Raw genomic sequence first — 16,689 nt, forward strand, 5'->3', positions numbered from 1 at the left:
CTCTATGGCCTCTAACTTCTCCCTAAGAAAACTCACAATAGAGTATCTTTTGAAATCGTCTACCACTATAAGGACATATCTCTTGCCATCTCTACTTTCAGTTCACATTGGACCCATGAGATCCATGTGAAGAAGATCTAAAGGTTTAGCGGTCCTCATTTCCTTTTCCTTTTTGTGTGAACTCTTAGTTTGTTTTCTTTTCATACACTTACCACAAATGGGTTTAGGTTCACCACTAATTCTAGGGATACCTCTAACTTTTTTAGTATTCACTAAGTGCATAGGGTCCCTATAGTTTGTGTGATCTAGTTTTCTATGCTAGAGCTTAGTAGGATCAAGCTTTGCCTTAGTGCACATAAAGTGGTTTTTAGGACATTAAGTTTTGTTTATATGTTGATAATTTTGTTCTAACTTATGTTTGGTCATAGAAGTCTTTTTAGATAGTGACTTGCTCTCTATTGAAGATCAAGGGTAGCTATTCGTCCAAACAGAAAGTCACATGTATGTCTAAAAAGGTTTCACTTATGGAATATAAGGCTTTTTTGAGGTATAAAAAGGTTCAGTATCATTATAACTAAGCATTTTTACACACTCCTTTAATTCTTTTCCACTTCTTACAACATCATCTTTCTTTCATCGATTTCAACAACTTCAGATGACTTGGGAATGTTAAAATATGCATTGTGTTTCACTATTCCTTTTGCCTTGACTTTGTCAGAATACTCAAATGTTTTCAAAGCATGTGTCAATATATTATTTGGACCACTAGTGAGAATACCAAGCTTCTTGCCATTAGCAACCAACTCATCTTATAAAACAATATAACAAGTTAGCTTCAATATCATATTTCTAAGCATTATAACCTTGAATTTATTGAATAAAGTTCTAATGCCTAAAGCTTGTACTAATATTATGCTTTGTTTTCTTATCATAGTTGTCTTTTTTCTCTATGACTAGTTTTCATAATTTCCATCTAGGCACAAGTTTCCTAAAGCTATGTTTTTTAAATTGTTGCATAATATAATGACTTCGATAGGTATTACTATTGTACAAGTTTGATTGATATAAGATTCTAGAACAAATCATTTCTATTATAAGATTCTATAATATAAATAAAAAACAATTAATATATATATATTTTTTGAAAAAATTCTATTAGAAATAATTGATATATTTTTAATAGTTATATTTGTGTTAATTTTTTTTTTTTCTAGAAAATAATTATCTTTACATCCATTTTACTAACAATTTTTTTTTTTTTTTATAGTTTGTCTCATTAATTATAAAAAAATTCTCTATCACATCACACCTCATACATTATAATTGCGACATTAAATTTTCCCTACTTGGCCAAGCATAAAAGATAAAAAATGTATAAATCAAAACAAGTGTGACTTATCATATCTTGCTTTGTGATTGCATAATATTTTCTACTTAATTGATAGAGATAGATATTCAAAGACTATTTTCATTTTTATTCTTTGACTTTTTTTGGTTTGAAAGCTTATTCATGACTAATTTCCTTCATATCTACATCTCAATGTAGTTGTAATAAGGTGGGGGTTTTTTAAGGTGTTCAAGATCATCCTTCGAAGGCATAATATGGTATTTTGTAAGACAGTTTTTGAATGATAAGTTTTTGCAAGTGTATTATTCCTACTATCTTCAACAACCATGAATGCATTTTGCAAATTCAATTAGTTTTTGGTAAACATGCATATAATGAATTGAATAAGATGTAGAAATACTATTTAAATAATTATTTCATATTGAAAAATGTCTCATAGCTTTTCTTTTAACTCATTTAGCTCTACCTACCAATCAAAATAGTTTACCAGAACTAGGTTCCTTGCAAGAATTTGATCAAACTACTATATTGCATAGATTTTCAACCTTGAGAGAAAAATAGCTAGTGTTAAAATCTTCAGTGATTTTGATTTATGAATGAGATCCTAAAATGGTCATATATTCCCTATGAATTGGATCATTGTTGATTAAGGTATGTGATAATAGATATTCTCAAGGTAAACACCATAATATTTCATGATATTAAAACAATGTGCTCTTTTAGGTAATCCTAAGGACTTGTGATCATGAAATCAATGACGCTATAATAATTTCTTAAGTTAGATTTGATACATGTCCTTTTATGGACTAGAGTATATTAGTTAATTATATAATAGGAGGATTTGAGACTTGAGAGTGGTAAGGCAATCTTAAGAGGTTAATAGATTTTTTGCTTTATTAGATTATGGATGCTAATTCATGAAAGTCTACATGTGGTGGATAATAGGTCATATACCATAAAAATGATTAAATTGGATTTAATCAAGCTTTATCTCAATGTAATTTCATAGAATATTATAGTGTAGTTGACTTTTTTTTTTAGTGAAATGTTGAGTCAACTTCAAAATTGGATTATAAGGAAAATAAAACTTTGTTGGTACAAAGTTTTGAGGATTTATGGAGAAATAGGCATTAAGGCTTTGGTTTAATAAGAATTTATGATTAATCAATTTAGGTTTTTTTTATTAGTTTAATTAATTAATTAGAGTCCATTAAGACTAATTAAATAATTAAAGCCCAATGTGCTAGATTAAGTGACCTAAGCCCATGTTGGATCGGAGTCATTTAATCACATAGGAGAGTTTATATAAAACCCTTGGGTTTTAGTTTTAAACTCTTTCAAACTAGTAGTCTTCTAGAGACCTAGCCTTCATTTCTTTTTCTTTTCAAGGTATGAAGTCACTTCACACAAGCATCATAGATCTAAGAAGAAGCTATCAAAGGGGAAGATCACGAGGTTATTGAAATAACTGCATCAACTAAATTAGGATCTAAGAACATTTAGATCCAAAGGTATGATTTTTAATACCTAGATTTAAGATTATTTTTGTTTCTTTTGAGTTTAGACTAGTAGCCCTAAGATTTAGAGAGCATATAACCCTATGATCTAATATTCCAACATGATGTTCCATACAATTCTCAATCAAGCTGTTATCATCCTCTAAGATGAAATGGTATTTTTTAAGCCTTGATAGAACAAGACCATCTTGGATCAACTCGGTCTTCTACATAGAATACTCATTAGGCCTAGGTTGCCAAAATAAAAGGATCTAATTTATGTCCTATCTTTTTTAGATCAATTAATGTGAACTAAACTCATCAACTTTGGCACTATTCTTGTTGTCAACCTTATCACATTTAAAAACACACAAATCTTGAATTCAAGGAGTCCTTAATTGATAACAACTTAGGGAATTCAACCTTTAATTTTGATGCATCTATTTCATTAATAAATCGAGGGATTACAAGTACTTTAACCTGTTATTCCTATATGAAGTTGACCCACTTGATTTTGGGGTCAATATACTTCATATACATCTCCACAACTTCAATGTAACGATCCATGACCAACCGTGTAGATATTGTTCGTTCTAGGCCTAAAGGGACCTTCACGACTTTAAAATGCTTCTACAAGGTTAAGAGAAGTCCATACTTATATAGCGTTAGGAACTTTCCTCTCTATCCGATGTGGGATGTCACAAACATTCCTCCATGTAGACATAATGTCCTCGTTGTGTCCCATAGGATTGTGGGGCTAAATAGACAAGCACCCCCTTATGGGGCCAAAAAAACCCCACACTAGGGTCAAGGATCGACTTTGATACCATTTGTAACAACTCGCACCCAACCATGTAGATATTGTCCTCTCTAGACCCAAAGGGATCCTCATGGCTTTAAAACACGCCTATAGGGTTAAGAAGAGCCTCTACATATATAGGGTCAAGAACTTTCTCCCATATCCAATGTAGGACATCACAAAACTTTTGATATAAATTAATTTAATAAAGGTAAAAAGGTCTTTTCATATTTAAAACCCTAGGTATAAATTAGATTTGTCTTATTTTATCTATTCAAAAATCCCTTTTACACAGAGATTAGAGAGCGTAGAGCTAAAGGTTTGGAGGTCTAGGGTTTGAAGTCTAGATTTTCCAAGTAAGATTTTAACCCTTAATTTTATTTTATTTTTAATTCATTCATTAGTTTTGATCCATTTAAAAATTCTTTAAAATATTTCAATTTTAATTAAGGTTTGTTTATTTAATATTTTTAGGTCAAAAGATTGAAAATTTATGGATGCATATTAATTTATTGATGAAGATAGAAAAATTCTAAATATTCAATTGAATGAATAAAAATAATAATTAAATAAATAAAATAATTCTATTATATGGGCTTTAGATTAAAAAAATAAAAATAAATAAATCATTGAAGCTTAGTGTTTATTAAGAGGTTGTAGATAGAGCCCTTATAGCGGAAAATGATAATAAGGAGCTTTAGTAGTACAAAGAGCAACAAAGGAATAGGAGTAGGAGTGATGGTGCCCATGATAACCAAGCACCAAAAATGTTTGTTTCAACTGAGAATCGGAATAAAGGGGAAATAGTGCAAAATTTATATATGACTTATTCTATTTGTGGTAAGAAACATTAGGGTAAGCCTTGCTATAAACAGTCTGAAGTTTACTTTGGTTGTGAGAATCATGGACATGTGATTCGAGGTTGTCCAGAGAATAAGAAGTTTATAATTGGGAAGCCTAGTGAAGAGAATAAGGAGGATAAATAGAAACCCAAAGTCTAAGGGCGAATGTTTGCTATGACTCATCAAGATGCTCAAGCCACTTCTGATATGGTGACAAGTATCTTTTGTTCATTTGTTGGGTATGTTTGGACTTTGATTTGATTGATACTACTCATGTGGGACATTATATTGTGGACAATATAATGTTTGAAGGTTGTCTTGTGATGATTGGTTACGAAGAGATATCAACTGACTTAGTACTCCATAACCTTCAGGATTTTGGTGATAGATTTGTTAGTTTCCTGTTATGTCTATGTTGATTGTTTTAGGAAAAGTGTGACTTACCATATTTCTGGTAAGCTTGAGTTTAGTTTGAGGGAAAACATGTAGATAGACTATTGCATATGATCTCAGCCTTGCAAGTTAGTTCCTTACTCAAGAAAGAGTATCAAGAGTTTTTGGCCTATGTGGTGTGTGATTGAAAAGATACTACGTCCTATTATTGTCAGGTTGATAAAGGTCTAGTAAAGCAATCTTAGTATTCGAGAAGTCACTTATAGAGAAAATGATACAATAAAAACATCCTCATTTATGTCAAGACTCATGTATCTCAAGTTTAGAGGACTAAACTTCTATTAAGGAGGAGATAATGTAATGCCCCAAACCCAATTTAGGGGTAAAATTGTAATTTAAAAATTAAAAATTAATTAAATTAATTCAATAAGGGTAAAAAGGTCTTTTTGTATTAAAAACCCCTAGGTATAAATTAGATTTTTCTTATCTTCTCTATCCAAAAAACTCTTTTACACATAAATAAAAAAATGTAGGGCTAAAGATTTGGAGGTCTAGGGTTTGAAGTACATATTTTCCAGGTAAGATTTCAACCCTTAAATTATTATTTTTTAAAATTCATTCATTAGTTTTGATCCATTTAAAATTTCTTTAAAAGATTTCAATTTTAATTAGGGTTTGTTTATTTAATTTTTTTAGATTAGAAGATTGAAAATTTATGCATGCATATTGATTTATTGATGGAGATCAGAAAATTCTAAATATTCAATTGAATAGATAAAAAATAAATAAATAAAGGAGTTCAATTATACGGGCTTTAGATTAAAAAATAAATAAATAAATAAATCATTAATTGTGAGATTTTTTTTTTTTTGAAAAAGAAAAAAAATTGAATTATACTATGTCAAGAAGGAAAAGAAAATACAAATAAAAAATAACTATAATAATAGGGACGTGGAGTGGCAGTGTAGTGAAGGGTTAAAAAAAACATGGAACAAAGAAAAAGGATGTGTGTGCCCTAGAAAGGAAGTTGGGTAGTAATGATGACATGGGAAGAAACTTTGTTTTTATTTTGGGTTTTGTGTATACATTGAATTTGAAAATTAATAAAAATAATAATTATTATTATTAATAAAAGTTTTAATTTAGTTTAAATATATAAAAGAAATAAATTGTTAGAATTAGATTAGAAAGAAATATGAATTTTATAAAAATTGGAGAACTTATTAATTTAAATTATTAATGTTTAGGAAGTTGGATATAATAATAAGATATAATAATATTGAAATAGGAAATTAGTTAGGATTTTTAATACTAAATAAAATATTTTTAAAATTGTCAAATTTAGACTTTTAGATAAATAATCAATAATAAATGTTGTGTATGATATTATGTTAGGTGAGGAATAAATTCTTTAAGCTAAATTTTCCAAGGTTTTTAAGTGTTTTTTTTAGGTAAGGGAAATCAATGTAGATTTTATTAAAAAAAAAAAAAAAAAAAAAAAAAAAAAAAAATTCATTTTTATATTGTATTTTGAAATGTGTGGAAATATTATTTTTATTTCTATGCATGGATCAAATATATGTTTTGTATGAAAAATATGTTTGAACATTTTCTTTGTTTATGAAAAATGAAAATTGTGGAGATATGATATTTTGTTTTGTAAATTTGAATTAATGAAATGACATGTTTGACTTTGGTTTTCATGACCCTAGTCAACAGGTTATAATTGTTGATATATTCAGTCATAATCAATAGATTATAATAGTTGATGTTATATGACCCTAGTGAACGAGTTATAATAGTTGATTTTAAGGTCCTAGTGAATGAGCTATAATTATTAACTTTTGGTTTTGTTCACCTTAAATGAAACAAATTTGAAACTAGCCACTTATTTGTGGAATCCCACCTAACTGGGAACCATTTGTTAGTCGATAACCAGAGTAAAGATATTTTGAATGTATTTGATTTAGTTTTGAAGAAAAATTGTTTTGAAATAGATATGAGAAAGTTTTGTTGAAAAGTTTTGAATGTATTAGTACATCAATGTGGCTTAAAACACCAGGGTAGTTAAAGTTCCGTATGCCCTTACAATTCCTTTTAGTCATCTCAATTGACATGGATAAAAGCTCATCCAATATATACTTATGTTGGGAATTTTTATTATATCCATTGATTTTTTTCTTTTGGGAATTTATCCATATAATTTTTTCTTTTCATAATAAAGTTGTGTGTATTGCTGAGATGGTATTGGCATTCAAACTATCAGATGTAGATATTGTTGTATTCTTTCAAAAGCTTCTCAACCTAACATAAGAATTAACAACAAAAATAGAAGAAGAAAACAACAAAACAAAACAAAACAAAGATCAATATGAATGAACATATAAATCAAAAGTTGTGAGATTGTTTAAGAAATCAACATGGCTTTGGATTTTGAATAGAAAGAACTAGTGAAATTGCATTTGTCTTCCTTCTTAAACACAATATATGAATCTATAGGATGTGCAGCATTGTACTCAAAAGTACAATGAGAATCATAATACATCATTAAGATAAGGACCACTATTGTATGTTACCTATGCACCTGAATGGAAACTTAGGCAATTCAATATTATATTTCCTCTCATTCCCAAACATGGCCAAACATGTAAGTTTTATTCATGTGGAAATTTTAATTTTCAAAATTTAGAATTTACTTCAAGTAAATTAGCAAACACAAATAATAGCAAAATCTCCAAAAATTCTCTAATTCAACAACAACTCCTAAATCCATGTGAATATTTTTTTTATTTTCAAATCAGGGTTATAATACAATATTAAGAATTTTTATGCATAATTTAAGTCTAATAAGTCAATCAGATTCAATCCCCTCTATTAGTTTAATGTCTTATATGGTAAATAGTTGAATAAGACAAAAAGGCTTACAACTTAATATTAACTAATCCTAATTTAACATAGAATTAAGGTTAGCACAATTATGTACATTTTATTTATAGTATAGATTTATTCATAAAATGTTTAGAAAATAAATGGTAAGTTCATACAATATTTATTAATTTGAAATCAAAAAAATATATATTTACAGGATAACTGATTAAAATGGACAAAAATTCATCAATATTGTAAAACTAATCCCCTCCCCCCCCCCCCCCCCCCCCACACACACACACACTTTTAATAGCCTCCAAAATGATCCAAATTAAAATACCCCTCAACTACATCAACTCCTTTTTCCCCCCATTGTAATTTTATTTCCCTCCCTTCACCTCTTTTTTATTCTTTCTTCCACTTTTTTTTTTTTTTTTTTGCCTTTTCTCCTATTATTCCCGTTTATCTCTTTTCAGCAAATTTCTTCAAGTTTCACACATAGTTTCTCTTCAAATTTCTTCAACTTAAAGCGCTTAAAGTTGTGGCTAGATAAATAGTGCATAAAGTTATGAATGGATAAACATTGTACGTTTATTTTTTTTTTCCCATATTTTTTTCTTTCATGTTTTATTTATTAAATATTTTCAAACATTTAATGAGATGTAGTAAATATTTAAATAAGTTTGAAATTGTTATAATTTTTTTAATATCATTTACAACCATGAAAAAAATGGTTAAAAGAAGGAAACAATCAGCTTAAAAAGTGTAGTGTGGAGAAACATTGTCCATATGAAAAAATCAAATGATGGTAAGTAATAAAACTTATGGAATTTTATGATGGTTTTGGTATTATTTGCATATTTGTTCTTTATATAGATATAAAAATATTGTGTTAATAGGGTTTTGATATAATATATAAAGTTTTTTTTTTAGTAATATACCAAAACCTTACGGATATTAAGTTGAACTTGACGTAAGTTAAGATTATATATAGTTATTTTATAGTAACATTATATTATTGTTATTTTATTTAATTATACTCCATTTGAGTTGAATCATTTGCAAATTACCCTTGACATTAAATGAATTACAACATAACCAATCTTTTAGTAAATAAATATATTTTTATTGTTTAAAATAGTTGAGAGTTACAATATCTGAATTTATTTAATAACTATATACATTGTATTTCTATCACATTATTGGTATTATTTGAGGCAGTAAAGATGATTAATAATATTATTTATTTGTTGTTTATTAAAAAAATAAATATGTGTAATGAAATAATATGTATTTAATCATGAATGAGTTTTTTAAAATTAATACCCAGTTATTGATGGTAATGTTATGATGTAACTAAAAAATATTCTAATATTGTATGTTGATGCCAATAATTGAATTATTTTGTTATTTAAGTGGTTGATGAAGTAGGAATAATGCTTTTATATGAAGGAGAATGGGTACGAGATGGAAATGATTTCTATTTTGAAGGAAGTAAAGGTAAAGGCATTGAGGTCTCGAAAACTATATCATATAAAGAGTAATTAGCGGTTGTCCATTATATTCTGAAGCTAGATCCAATGAATTGTTTTTTTTCAATGAAGTATGTATTCAATGCCAACATACCCACAAGTCCTATACAACTAACTAATGATGGGGATGTGAAATTCTTTATTGGTTTAAATTGTACAAATGGTAAGTTGTCTGTTCCATTGTGCATCACAGTTGAAAAGAGAATTGATAATCATAATCATAAATCAATTTGAAATTCTTATTCCGAAAATCATATGTCTTCTGAGATTGATAAAGAATTGAATGGGGACTCAATGTTGATGCATAAAAGTACACACATTCATTGTGAGTCAATTGAAACTCTTACTGTTGATGGTGAAAATGGACTAAGATTTCAAAATGAGTCACTTGAAGGGTATAAAGTTCATGATTGGAACATGAATGAGACTGCAATTAATGAGGAGGATTATAGGATGGATATTAACCCTACTAATGATAAGCAAATGACCCAAATTGGCTCATTCAAAACTGGTTCAGTTCAAAGTGTAGAAATCTTAACCATGATTGATACAAATGATGGTTTCATACATGACAATCCCACTATAATTGAAGGTGTAGCAAATGAAGGACAAAACATGATGCAACAACCTATAGTTAGTGGAATTAGTGATGACCATCTAGAAGAGCACCAAATATACTCAAGTAAGAAAGAATTACAAAGGAAGTTGCATATGATGGCTCTCAAAAGGAAGTTTGAGTTCAAAACAACTAAATCCACTACTAAGTTATTGATTGTTGAATGTTTTGATAAAGAATGCAAGTGGCGAGTTCATGCTACCAAGTTGGGGATTTCCAATATGTTTCAAATAATGAAATACTATTCAACATACACTTGTCAGTTAGATATGATGTCTTGTGACAATCAACATGCAAGTAGTTGGTTGATTAGTGAGAGTATAAGAGAAACATATCAAGGGGTTGGTTGTGAATTTCGACCAAAAGACATTCTAGCAGACATTCAAAAGTAGTATGACGTTCAAATCAGTTATGATAACGAGTAGAGAGCCAGAGAACTTGCTTTAGGTTCTATTAGGGGATCACCTAAGGAGTCTTATAACACTTTCCATCCTATTGCTATGTTTTAGAGTAAAAAAAATCCTGGTAACATTACTGATATAGTTATTGATTGTGATAGTCAAATCAAACACTTTTTTTATATCGATTGGTGCATCTCTTGCTGGGTTTCACACATCAATAAGGCCTGTGGTTGCAGTTGATGAGAAATTTTTGAAAGCAAAGTACTTAGGGACTTTATTTATTACATCATGTAAAGATGGCAACAATAAGATATATCATTTAGCCTTTAGGAATGGTGATTCAGAAAATAATGCTTCATGGGAGTGGTTTTTACAAAAATTGCATGATGCAATTGGACACATTGATGATTTGTTTGTGATATCAAATCGACATGGTAGCATTGAGAAAGCAGTATATAAAGTATTTCCCCATGCAAGGCATGGTGTTTGAACTTATTACGTTGGACAAAATTTGAAGACAAAGTTCAAGAATCTTGCAATTTGTAAGTTGTTCCATGATACTGCCCATGCTTATCATGTTTCAGAGTTTAATTTTATATTTAGGCAACTAGAGATGATTGACCCAAGAGAAACAAGATATTTGATGGATATAGGAGTTGATCGATGGGCACGTTCATATTCTATCGGAAAAAGATATAATATCATGAAGATAGGGATCGTTGAAAGCCGTAATGTTGTGTTGAAAAATTTTAGAGATCTTCCAGTTTTGTAATTGGTTGAAGAATTGAGAAACTTACTTCAAAAATGGTTTGTGACTCGTCAACAACAAGCAATGTCAATGTCAATTGAACTTACCATGTGAGCTTATGGAGAACTTCGTTCAAGGTATAATATGTCAACAACATATCTAGTGGAACCTATCAACTCTAAGGAGTGTAATGTTAAATATGCTGGCATTAGTGCTCAAGTGAATTTAGACACTCGTTCATACATATGTCGACAATTTGATCTTGATCATATTCCATGTGCACATGCTATTGCCGCTTGTAGATTTTACAACATTTCATGTTACATTTTGTGCTCCCAATATTTTACTGCTAAAGCATTGTTATTTTCATATTCATAGTGTATTTATCCAACTGGAAATGAAATAGATTGGGTAATACTGATCACATTCATAACAAAGTTGTGTTACCACCTAAAACGAGACGGCCAACAGGAAGACCCAGGAAAGTAAGAATTCCTTATGGTGGAGAGGGTAAGCGTACATCTCGTTATAGTCAATGTGGTCAATATGGGCATAATCGAAAAAATGCAAACGACCAATCCCTTGATATCATGATAGCTTTGGCACTCTATGAACTTACATGGAATGAAAATTGTAATAGTGAGTTTTTTTTTTTTTTTTGGTACCCATGTGAATGGAAATGTAAGTTACTTTTTTGTATAAGGTGATAGGATAAGCACATAGATGAATACTGTAATAATGATCCTTTTTTTTTCATACCCATAGAAATGGAGATATTTGTTTCTTTTGTACATATATATTATGATGAGTTATGTATAAATTATGAGTGAAAATTGCATATTTATTCTCAAACTATGAACTCAATTGTCCTCACGTTTATTGATAAGGAACTTGACAATAGTTAAGTTCAGGTTTTGTCTTAAAACTGTGGACTTAACTATCTTCAAGTTTGTACATAAAACAACTTGACAATAATTAAGTTCAGGTTTTGTTTAAAGATTGTAGACTTAACTACCTTCAAGTTTGTACATAAAACAACTTGACAATAGTTAAGTTCAGGTTTTGTCTGAAGATTGTGAACTTAACTACCTTTAAGTTTGTACATAAAACAACTTGACAATAGTTAAGTTCAGGTTTTATTTGAAGACTGTAAACTTAACTACCTTCAAGTTTGTACATAAAACAACTTGACAATAGTTAAGTTCAGGTTTTGTCTGAAGACTGTGGACTTAACTACCTTCAAGTTTGTACATAAAACAACTTGAAAATAGTTAATTTCAGGTTTTGTCTGAAGACTGTGGACTTAACTACCTTCAAGTTTGTACATAAAACAACTTGACAATAGTTAAGTTCAGGTTTTGTCTAAAGACTGTGGACTTAACTACCTTCAAGTTTGTACATAAAACAACTTGACAATAGTTAAGTTCAGGTTTTATTTGAATACTGTAGACTTAACTACCTTCAAGTTTGTACATAAAACAACTTGACAATAGTTAAGTTTAGGTTTTGTCTGAAGGCTGTGGACTTAACTACCTTCAAGTTTGTTCATAAAACAACTTGATAATAGTTAACTTTAGGTTAAAATGGCAACTGGAGACACAACTTCCTATGAGTTTATACAATATCAACTTGATACCTGTTAAGTCCAAATTAAATATGTTATTCTGGAATAGACTTCAACTTAATATTTTTCAAGTTTGTTCAGAGTTAACTTGATAGTAGTTAAGTTTAAGTGTTCTCTTAAGATTGTGGACTTAACTACCTTCAAGTTTGTACCCAAAAAAACTTGACAACAGTCAAGTTTAGTTTAAAAGGTCAATTTTATACATAACTATCGAACTACATTCATCAAAATATCCAAGTATATCAAGTTGTCCAACTACATTTATCAAAATGTCTAAATACATATATCAAGCTATCCAATTACATATAACAAACCATCCAACTACATTATCAAAATGTGAAATATCAACATGAATTCATTACATAGGCAAGTATTTCATATCGAATAACTTTGCTGCCATCTTTTCCTGAAACCAGTCCATTCGAGCACTTGTTAATGACTTCAATGGATGGTTGTGCATTAAGTATTCAACATATTTGATAATAAACATGTCACAGTCACCACTATATGGTACACATATAATCAATGTTAGAGTTATTATTAAGGATTAAGTATATAAGATATGAAAGTAAATTTATGATCACTTACTCATGTTTCTATTGAGGAATATCTTGCAGTCATTCAATTTCCCATTCCTGGTAGTTAACTTTTGTGTCACCATGAAACCCATACTATGTTATGGCATTCAATATATGCGGCAACAATTTGGCTAATGGTTTAATGGCAACTTGCAATCTTGCATTATTATTGATGCCCATCAATGAGTCATATACATATATAATCCTTTGACAAAGGAGGACAACTCCTAATACTCAATGACTAGCCCGAACATTGATGGGGACATGCACAATGTCAACATCAGGCCATTTGACATAATAAAGAGGTTGTGAACCATTAACATAATCAATAAGAATGTCATTCTCTGGTAATTTGAATTGGTTCCATTTCTTGCCATGCTTAATCCATCTTGCTTGAGCATTTTGCTACATAAAATAAAGTTAGCTTGCATAAATAAATAATCAAGATCATAAGATTCATTATTACAAAAAATTAAAAAATGATAACTAAAATTCAAACTACTCATACCCAAAACATAATATCCATTGTAGTAAGCTTTTGGGAAAAAAATATGAGGATTTTCTATTCGCCGCTTCCGGAAAAAGAAGAAGGCAACATCAATGTGCTAACAATTACAATAAACTAAATTAGTTATATTATTTGATTGTAAGCTGAACATAATAATAAATAAAAATAAAAACAAAATGCAACATTTACAAACCGTGTCAGCAAACCATGAACCATGATTAGACAGTGATTAAAACCATTTTTTTTTTATCTATATGTATGTAGTCAATGTCAATTCTAACATTTGACATCAACGTAGAAAAAAACATTACTAATTTTATAACTTGTGAAGAACACAAATTTACAAGTATGGATTTATACAACTCACCCTTGGTCATCACTCATCCATTTTCGAAAGGACTCTAATGCTGCTTCAGATGTTGGACGCAAAGGATTAAATAAAGTTAATGGTTCCTTAATCTCTTTTCTTAGTTTCTTTCTCTTGGTGGGATTTGTAAAAGGGTGTTGCAAGATACGAGATTTTTTATTCTCACATCTTCGCTTAAAAATGGTAGAAGATAAATGGTGAGGTATGACATATACTGAAAACTCGTCCGACATAGTTGGGGTACCAAACAACTTGGCAATATCAATAACTGAATCATCATTAGAGTAATTGTTTTTCAACTATTTAGTCATGTGTTTTTCTGCAAGTTGAAGGTTTCTAGAAGCTTCCATGCTAATGTTCACATCCATGGGAATTTCATTCCTCTCCACTTCATCATCTATAACATCCTAAAAAATTCCAGTTTGGAAATCAAAGCCCATATTGTCATTTTCCTTTGTATTACATTTTGTGAATCTAGTGTCATGCATAACATGTTCCTCATTCGAACTCTTGACCTAAAATTGCATACAACACCCAATAATAATAAATATGAGAAAACACAAATGTCAAAACATTGAAGTATTAGAAAATATAAACATAGTAAACATATCACTAACTTCTAATAAAAGTTGCTTCAATTCATCCATCTACAAGTTGAGTCCTTCAATTTCTTTCTTTAGATGACTGAAATTTAACTCTGAGTTTTGTTTGAATTTCACAAACTTCATCTATAATTCTACACATATTGCACATAAATGAAATATATATATATATATATATATATATATATATATATATATATATATATATATATATATATATATATATGACAAGTTTGTTCACTTTGAAATAAAACACTTGTTAAATTTAGGTTTTTTCATGATCCTTACAAACGTAACTTCCTATAAGTTTATTTATAATGAACTTAACACTAGTTAAGGTCAGGTTCCACATGTTAATTATGGAGTGAACATCTGGTATTAAATAAAGTACAAAAAAAAAAAAAAAAAACATGCATGCATTATTTATGATGGCTAAGTTTAGGTTAAGTTACCTCTATTGATGGGGTAGCTGCATCATTTTTTGTTTCTTCTGCCATTGCAGCAGTAGCAGCAACAACATATGTAGCAGTGTCAAATGAGTTTTTTTCATGCCTTAAGTCATCCTTCTTGGCATCTTGTGAGGCATTTGATTGGTGCAACATTTCTGCTGAAACTCCTTGTTTATCTACATGCTTGTAATAGTCTTGGTGTTGCTCCTCTAAAGAGGGTGTTAGGAGCAAATGAAAAGTTAACTACAAAATCCAAATCAAATATAATTATTAATAAATAATAATACAATAATATTTATAATTGCATTTTTAAAATTTAAAGGTAAAGAATTACTTACATTAGGCTCTAGAAAGACCTTTTCATACCTCAGTAGACCTTGGAGCACTAGTTGCACTCCAATTTAATATTCGAGGATAGCTCTCAGATACACGAGTGGCATATTTCAATCCAATAAGTGGACTAGCCTTGTAAGCCCAAACCTGGAAGGTATATGGAAATCCAACAAGACTATATGCTTCAACTGCAACTTCTCCCTTTGCTTTCTTCTTATCTTGGTATTTGGATACCCAGTTCTCCAGAGCTCTTTGCAAACCAAATAGTGTTCTCTCATAAAAAATCCCCCCCATGGATACTTGTTAAAAGCCTTCAAATTATCAACCAAAGCAACCCGTTCCATATCTATTAAATTTTTTCCTTATTTCCCAAATAAAACATGCTTTAAAAAAAAAATACAAAAGTGCCAACTTTATCACCTCTTCATCTTTAGATTCTTTTTATTTATTTAGTTATTTATTTATTTATTTTTTTTACCTCTCCTAAAGAAATAAAACTTTCTCCAACTCATCATTACGCACCTTGTTTTCTCCTTTAAAGTATGTCTCTTATTCGTAATGATTTTTTGTCACATTTTGGAATATGACCAAAACTCAAGTCTATAATCAATGCAAACTCTTCTTTACTAAATCTTAAGCCCTTTGACTTTAATAAAATCCATATTTTATTGTCTTTTTTGGTTTCATATTGACGTAACAACGATTGATGAACAATTTGGGTTGAAAATCTAAGTTCGGGAAGGAGTAAAAAATGATCAAAACATGATTTTCTAAACATCTCCAATTGTGGTTCAGTCAATTTCTTCTTAATATTTTGAATGGCTACCAAGTAAGACAAACATGCAATTTTTCCAGGAAAGTACTCCTCTTTAGGTATTTTAGATATAAAAGATAGGAGAGGAGGAGGAATATCAATCTGCAAGATAATAACAAATAGTAAAAACATCAATATAAATTGAGTAAAATTATATTACCAAACTTATCCAACTATGTTAAATCCATCATTTCGTATTACTTCTTAACATAGACTTTATTTTCATATTATTTAAGGATGTCATGTCAAATGCTAATATTCTAAAGATATTATTTTACTAATGCAATTGAAGCTATTATATTTTACTAAGTTGCAGCTAAAAAAAATGCAAACATTGTTCTAATGTTTATTGAAATTTGAAACAAAACCAA

The 16,689-nt window shown here is 29.4% G+C and overlaps 1 long non-coding RNA gene across 1 annotated transcript; it reads right to left on the minus strand.

The window, feature by feature from the left end:
• Positions 1 to 13,533: 13,533 nt before the first annotated feature.
• On the minus strand, positions 13,534 to 15,659 carry LOC117907666. Its single transcript, XR_004650033.1, has 3 exons — positions 15,538 to 15,659; positions 15,175 to 15,414; positions 13,534 to 13,650 (listed from the first exon to the last, which is right to left on the minus strand). It is a non-coding gene; the product is annotated as an uncharacterized LOC117907666 (long non-coding RNA).
• Between the last annotated feature and the right edge of the window lie 1,030 nt (positions 15,660 to 16,689).

The sequence above is a fragment of the Vitis riparia genome, chromosome 1 (genome assembly GCF_004353265.1).
Source record: "Vitis riparia cultivar Riparia Gloire de Montpellier isolate 1030 chromosome 1, EGFV_Vit.rip_1.0, whole genome shotgun sequence".
Classification (NCBI taxonomy): domain Eukaryota; kingdom Viridiplantae; phylum Streptophyta; class Magnoliopsida; order Vitales; family Vitaceae; genus Vitis; species Vitis riparia.